Genomic DNA, 15,358 nt, shown 5'->3' on the forward strand with positions numbered 1-15,358 from the left:
TGTAAAAATTGTCTTGAAGGCATGGAACAATTCAGCCCTAATTACAGCCAGCTGGAGTCTGCTCTCTTTGCAGTGATACTTAGATAATTAACCAAATACTGACTGATGCAAGATTTGAGTACGTCACTGCCACTCAGATATTCAAGGTTAATTTTTGTATCCATCACTGAAATGAAGCTTAAAGGATATTATCAGCTAAAGTCTGGAAAATCAGTGACATACAGCCATACAGTTAGGGAAGGATTATTTTTCCTTCAATGAGCGTGGTACTATCTTTCTTTAGCTGCAGAAAAAATGTCTTTTCCATTAAAAAGCTCATAAATTTTGCTTAATTTAATACTAGTATATTCACTCGGTTTAAGCCCTAAACTTAAATACACTGAAGCCACAACACTGATTAATAAAACAAACCCCAATATGTTCTGATAGGCATTACTGTAGTAATAGAAGTTTATTTCTCACGGTATGCCATCTTTAAATTTGTGGATTTGTGTTTCTTCCTAAGTAAGCTTCGTATGGATGTTGAAACCAAACGCATATACTCCGAAGCTATTGGGAAAGAGGCTGGCAGAGATAGCGCTCAAGAGGCCTGAAACGTTTGGAAGGCAAAACTGCTAATGCATCCTTTCTTCTGCTTGTAATGAAATACATTTTTAAATTGTTAGGTACCTGAACTGTATTGGCAGCAAAAACCAAATCTGACGGAGGAAGTCAGCACAAACAAGAGGAAGCTATCATCCCCAATTCTGTTTTCAGCAGTCCTTTCCCTGAAAATATGCATTTTTAGACAGATTCAATCTCTCTGGACTGGTTATACAGCTAGTTAGTGCTGCACTGATCAGGAGAAAACATGGTGGTAGCTCCTGCATCTTTTATTTCTTTTATTACTAACTCAAGAAATCTACCATGAAAAATTGGAAATATTTTAACCTGGTAAAGATGTTCCTAAAAACAGCAATACACCCCAGAAATTTTTGGTGCAAGACACGGTGCAACACGAAATGTAACTAATCAATAATTGTTAGATCCTGGGTAGGGCTATAAAGAAGAAAAACTTCATGCAATTCAGTTGGACGCTTGCAGTGCTCTTAAAAAAATCTGGGTGGGGAGGCAAGAATCTAAAGAATCTGGGATAGGGATCCTTTTCATTTTGTGTTTTATTTGTCCTCACATCTCTTATCTAGCATTGAAAAATAAACAATCCCAGTTATGTTTGCACACTGCCTAACATACTCCCTCAGTAGGAAAAGTCTGAATTTTGTTAAATATCTTTGGAATGCCACTGTAACGCAAATCACAAAGCGGCACCACAACAGTGCAAGTTAAACTGTAACCTGCAGTTTTTCTCTGGAGAATACACAGAATTTTATTACCAGAAATGGAAAGTAACGGAATAAAAATAAATGCTTAGCAAAAAAAATAGATTAACTCAAATAAAGAATGATATGTAAGACATGGCTGAAAAAGAAAGCAAGCCAGGTATTTTTGGAATTATTATGAAGTCCATTAAAACTCCTACCTATTCATCCATGAAGCATTTTTGCTTTATATATATATATGCTAATGTCCGTATTTAAGATAGTGATGATTGGGCTGAAGAAAATCCTGCTTTGTAAGAACAAAGGAAGAAAGACTATGCATCATCAGCAAGTGTTCCTGAAAGCATTTTCAGAGAGCTCTACTGAACAGAGTTAAGGAAATTGGTGTTGAAAAGGAAAAGTTGCATTCTGGATAAATTGCTAAGAATTGCTTTGAATCTGAGAAGCCTCCAATATTCCTATTGTTTGCTGTTAAAAGGTGAGATAAGAGATGCTGCTGAAGCAACTCAGTGCACGAGGTGGACGCCGTAGTGCAGAGGGGGAATGTGACAATGCCCAGACCCTGGGGACAGCGGCACTACCTGCGCTCAGCAAAACACCAGCAGCTTCCAGCATTTCAAGTACACGCGGAGGTGACGGCATGGAGGAAATGGCTGTGCTGGCAGGAGTGAAGACATCCTCCCTTAACAGTCTGCAGCGCTGCTCTCTTACCCCTGTTTCACAGGTATATTTTTAGATGTGTCTGCCTTCTGTTCTCTTATTCCCTCACTTTGCTCTTAGCATTAACAGACTGGCCAGAAGTATGATATTTACCTCATCGCCTATATGCCATTTCCCAATAGGGAGAGTATGGAGCTAATGTAACAACTCTGATTTACATGTTGTAGCAAAAAAAATAGCACCAATATTGTAGGCTATAGCTCTTGAGCATCCGGCCAGCACTTTAAAAAAATATCTTTTTATGGCAACTACATACGTAATCTTTTCCAACTCAATACGACAGTTATTTATACAAAATGATTCTTGCTTGCAGCAGGTTCAAGTATGTTGATTAACTTTTTCAACCCTAGAAGTTGATAATTTTATTAATTAGCAGAATGTGAGATGTGTTCAGGTTTTTTGTTGGTTTTTTAAATTTTTTTTTTTAAAGAATGGGAATGTGTTTCTTGCCAAGACCACATCACATAATAACAGGCTAGAGAAGAATGAAAGGACCCAGCATGAAAAATGCAATCTAATTATCACCAACTGAACAGCCGGTAAACGAAATGACAAAGTAAAATACACGAGTTTCACATGATGGAAATTAAGGGAGGATGAATTTGTTATGAATATCGAACAAATGAAAATTGGGGACCTTGCCATAAGCAAGGCCTCTCATCCCCCCCGTCACTGAAGAGGCACTGCTCCCACCGCGAGCAATCCCCTATCCCAACACAAAGAGAGCTAGAAGATCCCATACCCAGCAGCAGAGTTGTTTTGATGTAAAATACAGGAGCCTGCTCAAAATGAAGAGCAGCACTGCTTTGGAGCTTTACAAACTTATGAGATGTTTTTTCCATTTTGCCTGTCCTGCTTATTTGAAGTTTCCAGGGACAGCCATCACACCAGCATGAATTTAACAAACATGAGCAGCAGTCTCCTTTTATCAGATGAACTGACAAGGATGAGATTTTTAACATACCTGTGGTGGGACAGATTTAATAGACAAGTGAAAATGGAGACTAATGCAAGCTAGTGAAAAATCAGAATTGCCCTTTGGAAAGAATTGCATATAGGGACATTTAATAAATATTTTTATGTTGCTGTTGCTTACTCTGTCAATGTTTCCATTTTGAATCATCACCTTCAGACACTTAAACCTCAACTGAGAAAGCCTGGTTGGACCTGAAAAATCAGCCAGTCAGATCTCAGGGGAAGAACAAAGTCTTTGCTTAACCCCCTCAACCCAAACACGTCCTGAATTTAATGTCTTTAGCCACTTTTAAAATAGAGCTAAAAAACATGGGTTTTAAATCTTTCTTTTGTTCACTAGTTCAAATGTTACCTTATCTCTTTCCTGGTTTAGTGATAGAATTCTGCAATTCCTACAATGGGGAAGGCAGCTGGCCTGTTCTGGACCAGAAGCACACAGAACACAGTGCCTGTACTCCCAATGCTTCTTCAAATGGTACGTACGAAGTAATTGATACAGCAGTGGGAGTCTGGCAAACTGTTCAGGAACAAAAGAAATCCACTACAGAAATGTAAAATCATTACAGGAATATTTTTATGATTATTATATTAAAAATACATTTAAGCAATAGCCCCTCCCTGTCTTCTCCAGGTACCTCGCTTTATCTACAGTATACTACGGTATACATCAATCACAGCAGACTCTGCTTCAGTGCCAGTGTTTTATGTTCCTTCCCCGCTCTATGTGCCAAGCCAGAGAGAAGAAACAAAGGCTGGTGTTGTTCCTGGAAAAAATGGGTTCTGCAGGAATTAGTGGGCAGTTGCCTTTCATGCACACATAGGCCTGCATTCTATATGAAGAGTTAACCTATGCAAACACATTCGTAGTATAGTTTCTTTTCAATGGCAAGCGTCCCGACAGAAATGTGTGTGGGTACTGCATGTGGGAGAGGAGATTGATAATAGTTTCAGAAGAATTGCTCCCGCTGGTAAATTACTGTGTGGCTGGAGAATGAGGCAGGCTGGTGACCAGAGGTGTGTTCGGCCGCCTACAGCCTTCCATTGTTATTGAGAAGGTGGTGACTTCCTCACCATTGAATCTTTCCCCTTATTTTGCTCTTCCTTCCTGATGATAAATGCACTTTTTATTATCTAACCAATTCAACATTACTTTTAGAAATTTTATCACTCATTTAGATTTCACTTGGTGAGTCAAGCGGAAAAAATGTGTTCTCAAGCTGAGAGAAAACCCTCCCATTTGCAATCCCTGAGCCAAGAGCACCTCCCATGCAACATCCTCCAGCTGTTCTCAGAGACAGAAAGAATCTGTTCACGTGGCATCCTCAACCAGTTACCACCTAGGCCAGGCCGAAGCATCCCCAGCAGGAAGGAGATCTGCCCAAACCAGCAACCCCTGGCTCTTCCCAGGCCTTCCCAGCACTTCCTCAGACTACACAAACCTCTCCATGTTCAGCCCCATTAAGATCTTCCTGTGCCAGCAGAGAAATCTATCACATAGCATTGCTATTCCTGTTCCAGGGCCACTGATTGTCACTTTTATTGGCTAAATAATAGTAATTTGAATGCAGCAACAATCATGGGAACCTATTTCCTCAGCTGAAGCTGTTATCCCAGGTAGATTTACAGTTAGTGCTGTTTTGACAAAGGCTGGATGCATAAAAAAGAAGTTGCTCTGCCAGACAGCAATGTACAAGGTAACAAACAAAACATCACCTTTCAGTTTTCTGAGGATTTTTCCTCTAAAATGATGACGGTTGTAAATTATTTGTATCTTCTAACCGGCTGAATAAAGACATGCCAAGGTAATAACAGTGACATTAATGCTGAACATTTTCTAAAATCCTGCCTTTAAACCTCACAGAAATTAGGATAGAATTATCCTAGGGCACTAACAGTTCTCCCATTAAAGTTTTAACACAGATACATGGGTGGAATAAATACCGTACTTGGACTGGAAAAGGGAGAACAGCTATACTTCTAAGGTTCAGAAATGCAGTACTAATTTTTCTAACAAAAGTTACATAAAAATACTGCCAGACCTGTTCCCTCTCCCTCTCAAAAGCAGAGGGTAGTGTAAGAAGGAACATTTATAAATGTCTGAAAATCTGGATTCTTAGCATTTTTGAAATTGTAGCAAACAAAAACACAACAGATTTTTATTCATGCCAAATGGCAGACACATGGAGATATGTCACTTTTGATATATGCAGTTACATTACTGTTTTCCACCAATATAACCAAACTAAGGAAAATTCTATTGTACACAGGTTCAGCGAGGCTTTGAGAAGTGCATGAAGACCTTCTTTTAGCCTCTTCTTTCAAAACAGATCGAATCATCATCTTGGACTGTTAGAGGTGTGGTAATTCCCCCCCTTTCCTTCTTAAACCTTCTGGTTTTAGTGATTGGTTACACTTCAGCCACTTTTACAACTTTTACAAGGGGACAGAGCTTACAATGGGGTAGCTTGGAGAAGCTATTGGCTTTGCAGGGGGGCTGGACTAGATGACTTCTGATTCAAACTATTCTATGATTCTACTCCCACTTTAAAACGTAGCACATTTTTGTATTCCTGACTAGTACATTGACCCAGTGAAGACATAGTACGAGTCTTAAGTATAAGACAAAAAAAATATTTTAGATGTTTCATTCCTGATTATGAATGGATGAAGGGCAGAGAACAGGATAAACAAGTCAGAACGGCAAAGAAAAGAAGGAAAAAAGAAAAGAGATTTTTGAGGAAATGTTGATTGTTAGCAAAAATGAGCAACCTTCATGGTGTACTATACAAGTTTATCTTTTGTGTGTTTCAGAAGTCAACAAATTACTTACCATGTAACTAAAACCAGGTACAGAGATGCTTCTACAACTTGTTCGGAATTGCAGTTTTGCTAGGTGTTTGGTAGGAAGTGAGTTATTAACAGAGTAATAGCAAAATCTAATTTTGTTTTTCAATGCTGAAGAGATGGGATGAACCCTCAGGAAGAAAGTTCAACTACCAAGTAAACCATCAGATGCTAAAATTCCAACTTCTTGCTAATAAATAAAACACACAAAATGACAGATTCATCCAATGTTTGGCTCTTCTAAGATACTCTGTTTAAACTCTGGTAGGAGTAAAATAATATCCTCTATAATCCATAGAAGTTATCTTATGATACTGAATTAGGGAAATAAAAAGATGTCAGAAAAATTAGTTACCGCTTAAGTTTGAGCCATTTCATCCATTCTAACACCAACGGTTGGCTTTGCAAAACCGTCTGCAGCTACTGGCAATAAATCCCACTGAAAATTTCAAAGCTTCCTACTTCTCCACACAAATTTGCTTCACTCCCTTCTCTTCATGGCTACTGGTCAGGACAGCAACATTTTCTGTAAAAGATAAACAATTATGTTATTTCAGACAAACTTCAGGCGTGATTTATTGTTAATTTTCCTTCTTTAGTCATCTCCTGATCTCGTAAATGCTACATAAAGACACCTGAATTCTTTTCAGAATTCTGGCTGCACAGCTGCCACACCAGACCCTTTTCCTCTCCGCCTTAGCATTCAAATTTGTTTTCTGACCACCCGTCTCTGCTGCAGTCTCCTTTTAATTTTATCCACTCTATAGCCAACCTATAGCATGGGTTAGAGCACACGCACTGAAGAATGGTCTATAGAAGCCAGCTGGTATAATTTATGACTTTTCCTAATAAAAATAGCAGGCAATCTTAGCAATTTTCTTATTTTTAATTACAATTTCCAAACAAAATATAAAGAATGAGCTAGGGGGAAAAAAAAAAAAGAAAACCAACTACATTTATTACATCTTTTAACAGAACAAAAGCACACTGGTTTATGTTACTTATGTTTGTGTATAGGCAGTTCATGGTGGCTAGACCTTCATTCCAGTAAGTTACTCAAATAAATAACCTTCATCTTAATCCAGCATAACTGAAGTCAGAGACATTTATAGGCATGTTCATCTCTTCATAGAGCAGCAGAGAGGTATTTGTGTGTTTCTGACACTGTCCAGGCTGTGCCTCTATAACGTTCCCAGAGGGCTTTTAAGTTACTCCAGGAGACAGCACTGTTTCATTCTTTTGGGGTTTTGTTTGTGGGTTGGTTTTTTTTCCTCTCCTTCTCCCCGCCCACCCTCCCACTATTCTGCTTCCTTGACTTCAAGTACAAACACATTTGTGGATGACAAAGTTGGTGGAAAGAAAGTAAACACAAATGCCCAAAGAAATTATTTGTATTACGAAAGCCACAGATAACATGGAGCAAAGCGCTTTATAACTTCTGTGGAAAGAAATGACAGTCTGGTGAGCACACACAGACCACACAATAGCAAGACAGCTCTCATGAGTGTGACAAGCAAAACCATCAACTGCTGAGTGGCATAAGCAAAATGCCTTGACAACAGTTATCACAACAAAACATTTTTTTAGGGCATTTGAAAGGAAGATACTGAAATAGCTTTGCAGATGAGCAACAAAAGGTGAGATGAGTAAGAGCCGTCATAACAGGAAACACGCATTATGTGCTTAAAAATGTAATTAATAAGAAGGGTGAATACCCTCCTAATGAAGACAGATAAAGGAATAGCCACTAATTTAGTCTGAAACTTCAACTTGTGGCTCATTGTCTAAATGGAGATATTAAAGACAAGTCAAGACCTTACTCTGGATGGAGAAGATTTAATGCTCTCCTCCCAACCTGTCTGACAGTTACCAACCAATTTGCTTTTGCAGATGGGATTAGCCAGAAATATGGCATAGGGGAAGAACAGAGCCCTGCAAAGCCTCCAGAAAGGGTGGTGAGAGAATACCACAGTCCTCAGTTGTATTGAGAACCTCACTCAGCAGCAAAATTTTTTTGTGTATTATCGAGTTCTATGAATTCAGAAAAAACAGCCCTGAAGAATGTTGCTTCTGTAAATGTAGATAAACTGTGATACTATAATAAAATACCAATATTTACATCCATTTTCTAGCACCAGTTGCATGTAGGCATTTTTACTTCTGTCCTAAAATTCTGCAGTCTTTGTAGAGCACTTAGGTGAAGGGGTTTGCTTGCCATTTGCCTTTCCACCCACAACTCTGGCACAGCTGGAGATGGCCGAGATTCACTACCACAGATTTATACAAATCAGGTGTTCCTGGGGCTCCTGAAGAACATTTAGGTGCTTTTTAGAGCTGCTGTTACATTATATTTTATAGGTGCCACAGAAAACATTTTATCTCCAACATAGGTATATTGCATATTAAAAGGCAGCTAAGTCAACAAGTGGTATGGAGGTCATATATAAAGTTGTTATTGTACTCACAAACAGCACATTGACTTAGAAAATGGAATTTACTACTCCAAAAGAAAAGGATCAAACCCTGGCGCAAACCCTGACCACTCTATGTTTACTTACGTTTCAGTGCTCAGTACTATAGATTAATTTACATCATTTTAAGTTAACTGATAAAGATGACATGAAATCCTTCCTTTTAGCTGCTGCTCTATATTTATTAGGCAATTACTATGGATGGAGTAAACGAAGATATAGATAAATCCCTCTCCATTTTTCTCCTTGGCTTTCCACAGAGGCTGCAGGCAGTAGAAACTCGGTATGAAAAGAGCTGCCATGTGACTCAGTCCCATCCAAGCTGTCCTCACAAAACAAAGAGTGAGGAATGCTAAACAAATGAATCACAAGCCATTTCTGCAAAACATCCCCTACTTTCTAGCAACCGCCAAGGCTGCGAGCTATCTGTCCTGTCAATCTGAGTGACAGCCCAGGAATAAAAGGCCACCTAATTACGAGATTAGTACCAGGAAGTCTACATTTCAAAAACCACCATACAAGTTATGATTGCTGACTGTGTAAGGAGGCAAAAACTGAAGCAAATCCACAAGGAAACAAAGCCATTTGAGAAATATTTTTCCAATTAATGTTGACTGCAAGGGAACTCTTCATGGGCTGTGAATGACTGGTGATACTTTTGTGCTCTGTACATTGCCTGATTTTTATCATAAGAGTTACTCTTTGCTTTCAGATTCTGTCAGATTTGCCAAGCTAGGACGACTCTGGCAACACCTATGCTATTTAATGTATCTGCATGTTGATATCTTGGACAAAAACCCCAGTAAAAATACATAATTGTAAATATGCATGTTAGGTTATCCTTTTTGCATGATACAGTAGAGAGGAGAAACAGATTATTTCCAAAATGGCTGCATCCGTAAAGCATAACACTATATCACAGGGTCAATATCAACAACCACAGCATTTCATTAAATCCTGGGATTTCCTTCAATGACATTTCACAGGCCTCCTGCCCACAATGGATGCATGACGGCTTTGCCAAAGAGGCTGCGAGAATCGCCTGGCACAGAAAATACTGATCTGAAGACAAAAATCTCCAGAGCTGCCTCTGAAGTGCGAGGGGATATTGCTGTTAGTTATTACTGTACACGTAGATAGGCTGCTCGGGTGATGGCTTTTTAAAGTGGCATTACCTGACCATTGATCAGGTTAATAAAAGAGGGACGCATTCTGTTTTTGGAGAGTAATAACTTCTTCACTTCAAAATTGTCTCCTGGAGTGAAGAAATGCTGGAGACAGACCACATCCACTCAAAGGACACAGAGAAAGGGAATGAATCAGTACAGGGAACATGCCTTCTTTTCCAGATACATTTACGTTTTTAATATAAATCCATAGATGTACAGAGGAGACTCAGCAAAAGGGAGTTTAAAAGTAAAAACTTTTTTTACTTTTAAAAATATTAAGTATAGCATGAATATACTGTTTAAAATAGAACTGATTCATGGAGAGAAAGGAAGTACTTAATGACTCGCTCATGCTTAAGGACTCTTAAAAACAAGTATCTGTTACTCATGCATTTGAAGGATTTGCTACTCCTGAACTACTGATTTGAAAAGCTTTTGACACCGCAAGATGAAGACACATCCCAAAGGGCTACAGTGTAGGTTGAAAGTCTGTGTGCTCTCAGAACACTATTCCTTTCATTGAAGAAAGTAAAGATCAGCAAGAGGAGGAAAAAAGTAAAGGCATTAATTGCGTTGGTTCTGGAAATGAAGTGACAAGGTTCTCTGCCCAGAAGAACCACCAGCTATCTTTCTTGTAGCTGATCATCCAGGCACAGGTTAAAACCGAACTCTGAATATACATCTACCCACCATTCTGTGACCACATCCAGCTGACCCCTAAACGGAACAGAAAATCCAACATCTTATAGCTGTTTCTAGAACACAAACCTGCTAACCGTACCTGGGCATCATCTTGGGTATGTGCATTGGGAACATATTTTCTTTTACCAAATAAAATACCTTGCCATGAGCTACCAAAATTAAAAAACAAGCTCAGGATATTAAACATGGCATGTCTGAATTGAAATGGTTAAAACCCAAAACCAACTACCCTTATTCTCCCACCAAAAAACCCCGGTCATGTCAAGAAGAACTAGTGATTGAATTCTGAGACCACTAGGGACTATCTAGCCGGTCAGCTGCATCTTCCCTCGTGCAATCTTTCTTCATTAATTTTTGGCCTAATATTACAGACCTACTATTATTTAATAAGATGAGAAAGTTTGCAGACAGAAGGCAGAAGGTACTACTAGTCATCCATCCTTATGAATGAATCATGTAGTACAAACTTCCTATAGATTAAAGAAACACATGGTTTATTAAAGCTTGGAGGAGAGTTTCAAGCTTAGCCAAAAGAAACTTTTTTCTCCAGTGAAACCCCACCTGGAGTACTGCGTGCAGCTCTGGAGTCCTCAGCACAAGAAGGACATGGACCTGTTGGAATGGGTCCAGCAGAGGGCCACGAAGATGATCAGAGGGCTGGAGCACCTCTGCTGTGAGGACAGGCTGAGAGAGTTGGGGGTGTTCAGCCTGGAGAAGAGAAGGCTCTGGGGAGACCTTATAGCGGCCTTCCAGTTCCTAAAGGCGGCCTACAGGAAAGATGAGGAGGGAGTGTAATGATAGGACAAGAGGTAACGGTTTTAAACAGAAAGAGGGAAGATTTAGATTAGGTATCAGGAAGAAATTCTTCACTGTGAGGGTGGTGAGCCCCTGGCCCAGGTTGCCCAGAGAAGCTGTGGCTGCCCCATCCCTGGAGGTGTTCAAGGCCAGGCTGGATGGGGCTTTGAGCAGCCTGGTCTGGTGGGAGGTGTCCCTGCCCAGGGCAGGGGGTTTGGAACTGGATGATCTTTAAAGTCCCTTCTAACCCGAACCATTCTATGATTCTATGAATTCACACAGAGCTGTACAGTCCTGTGTGGGTGGCTCTGGGATAGAAGACAGCAACAGGAACAGCACCTGTCAATAAAGCAACAGAAGTCTACGGCATCATTTTTATGGTTCTTTGCTGTAACAACAAGCAAAATTTCCTATCTCAACAGCTACTGACAATTTAGGCTTCTACTGGTATTTCACTTTCACAAAAATCTTATGAATATCTGAATGTGGCTTTCTAGAGGAGGACTCCTGGCACAGCAATACAAGCCTCAGGTGGCAACATGGACATAGGGATATAGGAAGAAGGAAAAATCATCAACAGGAAAAATTGAAAGCAACAGTAAAAACCCCACACAACCCCAAACCCTCAAATGGTTGTTTATGCAACTTTCTTTCACAAATGAAACCCAAAACTTGCACTGGGATTACGATTTGAATTTCAATCCACGCCCCCACCCACCACCACACTCCTTTGCTGTTTGCCGAGTTGTATTAGAACCATCTGTGAGATCCTCCCCTTCCAGTTTCTTATGTCTGTTAATCTGGCAGCTGCACTTTATCATCTATTTAAAAATCTTTGTTTCAAAGTTGTTGAGACAGAAGGTCTTTGACAGGCTAAAAATTATCTCTAAAATCAACAAAGAAACCACATCATATACTGTGCTTTACAGATTAAAGGGGAAGAATGGAAGTTGGGGAAAAAATATATATATATATATTTAATGGGAAAATAAATGAAAGTTTTAGGGATCAAGAAAATTTTTACCAATGCAATTTACCTGACAAAAGCCGCAATTTATCTGACAATAGCCACAATTTACCAAAGTACTGCAAGTTGCCATTGCAGAACAGTTTCAAGATCATCATTATCACAGATTGACAGATTGACAGAAGCAAAAGAAATGCAGAGAAGTATTTCCTTACAGCATCTCGTTGGCAATGATAAGCAAGGGGAGTGCTAAGAGAAGGAGGAATGCTGATGAAGTATAGTCACAGAGTTTCAGTGATTTTCCTTATACATGATACAATTATTACAAGTTTTTGAATACGAGTGTCATGGACTTTAGATTTTCTTTTTATTAAAAGTACCTCAGAATCTAGTTTTGGCTGCAATACCCTGTACTCACCTCACCAAAAATCCTGAACATTGTGTGTGTTTGTATACACACGTCTACACATGTGACATTGCATCTTGCTGCTACACCTTTTAAAAGTGGGTTAAGACAGCAGGATTGTCTGTATCAGCCATCCCAGGCAAGATCCATTCATCAGCAAGGAGAAAAAAAAAAAAGAAAAGTACAATATGCCTTGCAATCCTCTCCTTAAGCAGCAGCACACACAGGCTAATAAAGCTTCTTAAGCTTCAATCTCTCTCTATAACCCTCCTAAAACATATTTGTTCATTTATATGTACAGATATACATACTACCACCATGCAATTCATCATGATGGGATAACCTCTGCCTGTAGCATATGGTAGGGCACATCACTGATGAAAAATGGCAAAAATCCTTGTGGCCTTCATTTGTTCTGCTATTTTTCTCCTCCAAAGTGTTTCCGCAGAAGTATTTGCCTACTTGCACAAGAATGGTACAACCTTTATTTTTGGAGGATTAACAGAGAAAGACTTTTCTTCCAGGTTTCTCCAAATTATCTCATAAAACATTTTTTCATTAAAGAAAATGCACATCAAGTATGAACATAAAATACTTATGTTTTTAATATTTGAGGAACACTACTTCTACTTTTTTGGTTTCTAATATTACGCACATTTTCTTTCTTTCCCCTCTGCAAATAAATGCTTTGCTCTTCACATGTTGTTGCTATTTAAAAGGTAACAAACAAACATAGACAACATTAAACTGGTGTCAAATAATGATTATATGTGTGTAAATTTGAGGAATCTGAGAAATTAAATGGACTTTTTAAAGTTTCCCCAGTTACCCTCAATACTGGGAATTACTTTCTTCACGTATGTAAAAAAACTGCATTGCATTTAACTCTATAAATCACATCTGAGACGTGTGCCTTGTCATCATCTCTCACGACCTTTCTGATTCTGTTTTATACAACTTAAAGCCCATGTCTTCCCTGACCTAATTCTTAATTCCTTGTTTAATAAACAAGATCATTTGAAGCTTCTCAATTACTCAGACTTTGACGAGACTTCTACAGCTTCATACACCGGGATTTGCCGTTTTCTTCCCACCCTTTCCTTTCAATCATAATAGAAACTTTTTAAATTTTAAATAAATTTATTAAGCAGTATTTCAAAATTGTCACAAACAAACTGGCTTATCTTCTCCCTTGAACTTCACCATAAAATAGCAGACAAATTAAAGATATTTTACTTGCACAGGCTCCACAAAAAAGATGCAAGTGTAATAATTTGAGTTGACGGATCATGCAAGGCAGACTTTAAAGCTTGTGTCAGAAGCACTAGAAACAGTACTGTCATAATCTAACTTTATAAACGTTATATGCAAATAAAAAATTAAAAATCAAGTAGTCCAGAAGAGATTGACATTAAAAGAAAATCCATATATAATTTCAAATAGTAGTATAAAAAAGTAGATCTGCTCTTGAAAAGTGTTCTGGAATCTCTCAGGAGAATTAATGAAATAACCAGAGCGTGTGTGTGTGATCAACTAGGAGGAGAGATTTTTATTAAAATACTTAACATTACTTTTGTTAGCACATAATTCACTGGCTTATTATCAATTCTGCTAAAAATAAGATCCCGTGTGAAAGTACAGCTTTGGTTTTGTTCAAAGTTCTGAGAGAACAAACTTAAAATTCCTTTTCTTTTTCCCCCCAAAAATATAATTTGAATGAAAAAAAATCTCTTACAAACCCTCTTTTCAGATCACCTTCGATCTTTACAGAATATGTGCATTTATATAAGCTAGAAACAACAATAAAACCAGCAATTTTAAAAAAAAAAAAACACCTCTACATATACCCCTCTTTCAAGGTATCGTGAATATATTTAGCCAAAATTGCAAACAAAAGAATGCTTGGGACCGTAAAAATAAAATTACAGCCTGCTGCAAATGCCATTTTTCTTGCTCTTGAATACATAACATTGATTCCCTGGTTTCAATTCAACAAAGAAAGATGTGAAATGGCACCTTATTTCTTGATATAACTCCAAGGCTGCATCTCAAACAAGCCTGCCATTAACAGACTCCAGCTCTCGGCTTCAAATACCCTCCCCACAGGACCAACCGCTCTGGGATGTACGGCAAAGGTTACTAGAAAATCTTATTGAACTGTGATATGAAAAGAAACTGGCAGACTGAATCCGTGCGTGGCATTCTCCGTGTGAAATCTGTTCATAGAAAATGCTGCAAAATGGATTTCCTGAGAGAAGAGGACGAGAGTCTGGTTTAAGGCTGCTGAATAGGTTAATACATTTACAAAGCAAAAGGACAGGCCCCAACACCAGTGGACTTGGAAGAACTTTTGTAGAGCTCCAATTTGAGTACCGCAATAAACAGTCTGAATGGTAACACCTCCTTCTTGGGCATATTGCTTCCAAAAGGACAGCAAGTTAATGCAGCGCTCTGCAAGCCATTTCACCTGTAGGGGCTGACTGTCAGTTATGCCGTACACATACGTACTGTTAATTCATTACGCAGTTTGTTCTTTCCTTACACTTAGATAGAGAATCCATCTCTGTTGATCCTGTGTGTCCCTTGAACCAAATCGAATACGTCACCAGCATTTAGGGAAGTGAAGTCATATGGCAGGAAGCTGGTATATATTATGACTGACCCTTAGCACAGACTTTATCAGAGCATTCACTAGTTAATTACAAAATTCCTGTAAAAATTCTGGTGGATGGCAATTAAAAGAAAAAAAAGATTAACAATTCATTTGGTGGGAAAAACTGAAGAGAAAAAAAAAAAATAAAAAATTTCAGATTGACATTGTGTTGCAAATAGTGTACAATTTGTTGTTAAACCAGAAAGTAAAAAAAAAAAAAAAAAAAGAAAAAAAAAAGAAAGCCATTCCAAATGATGTGTGTTCAGGAATGACCTCTGTCAGAATGGAATCTTGATTTTTCAACCCTGCCATTTCCCTGCCTTGTCAAACACCCAGC

The 15,358-nt window shown here is 38.6% G+C and overlaps 1 protein-coding gene across 8 annotated transcripts in view; it reads right to left on the bottom strand.

Annotated features, from left to right (window-relative positions):
- PEAK1 (pseudopodium enriched atypical kinase 1) overlaps window positions 1–15,358 on the bottom strand; it is a 124,910-nt gene that overhangs the window by 64,369 nt on the left and 45,183 nt on the right. For 6 of the 8 annotated variants that reach the window (XM_074601046.1, XM_074601049.1, XM_074601054.1 and 3 more), the window contains one exon: window positions 6,214–6,384. The exons of the other annotated variants lie outside the window; for them this stretch is intronic. The gene's annotated coding sequence lies outside the window, so the exon portion shown is untranslated. The remainder of the gene's footprint in view (window positions 1–6,213; window positions 6,385–15,358) is intronic. 8 annotated transcript variants of the gene reach the window in all.

This window comes from Larus michahellis, chromosome 9 (assembly GCF_964199755.1).
Source record: "Larus michahellis chromosome 9, bLarMic1.1, whole genome shotgun sequence".
Lineage (NCBI taxonomy): Eukaryota > Metazoa > Chordata > Aves > Charadriiformes > Laridae > Larus > Larus michahellis.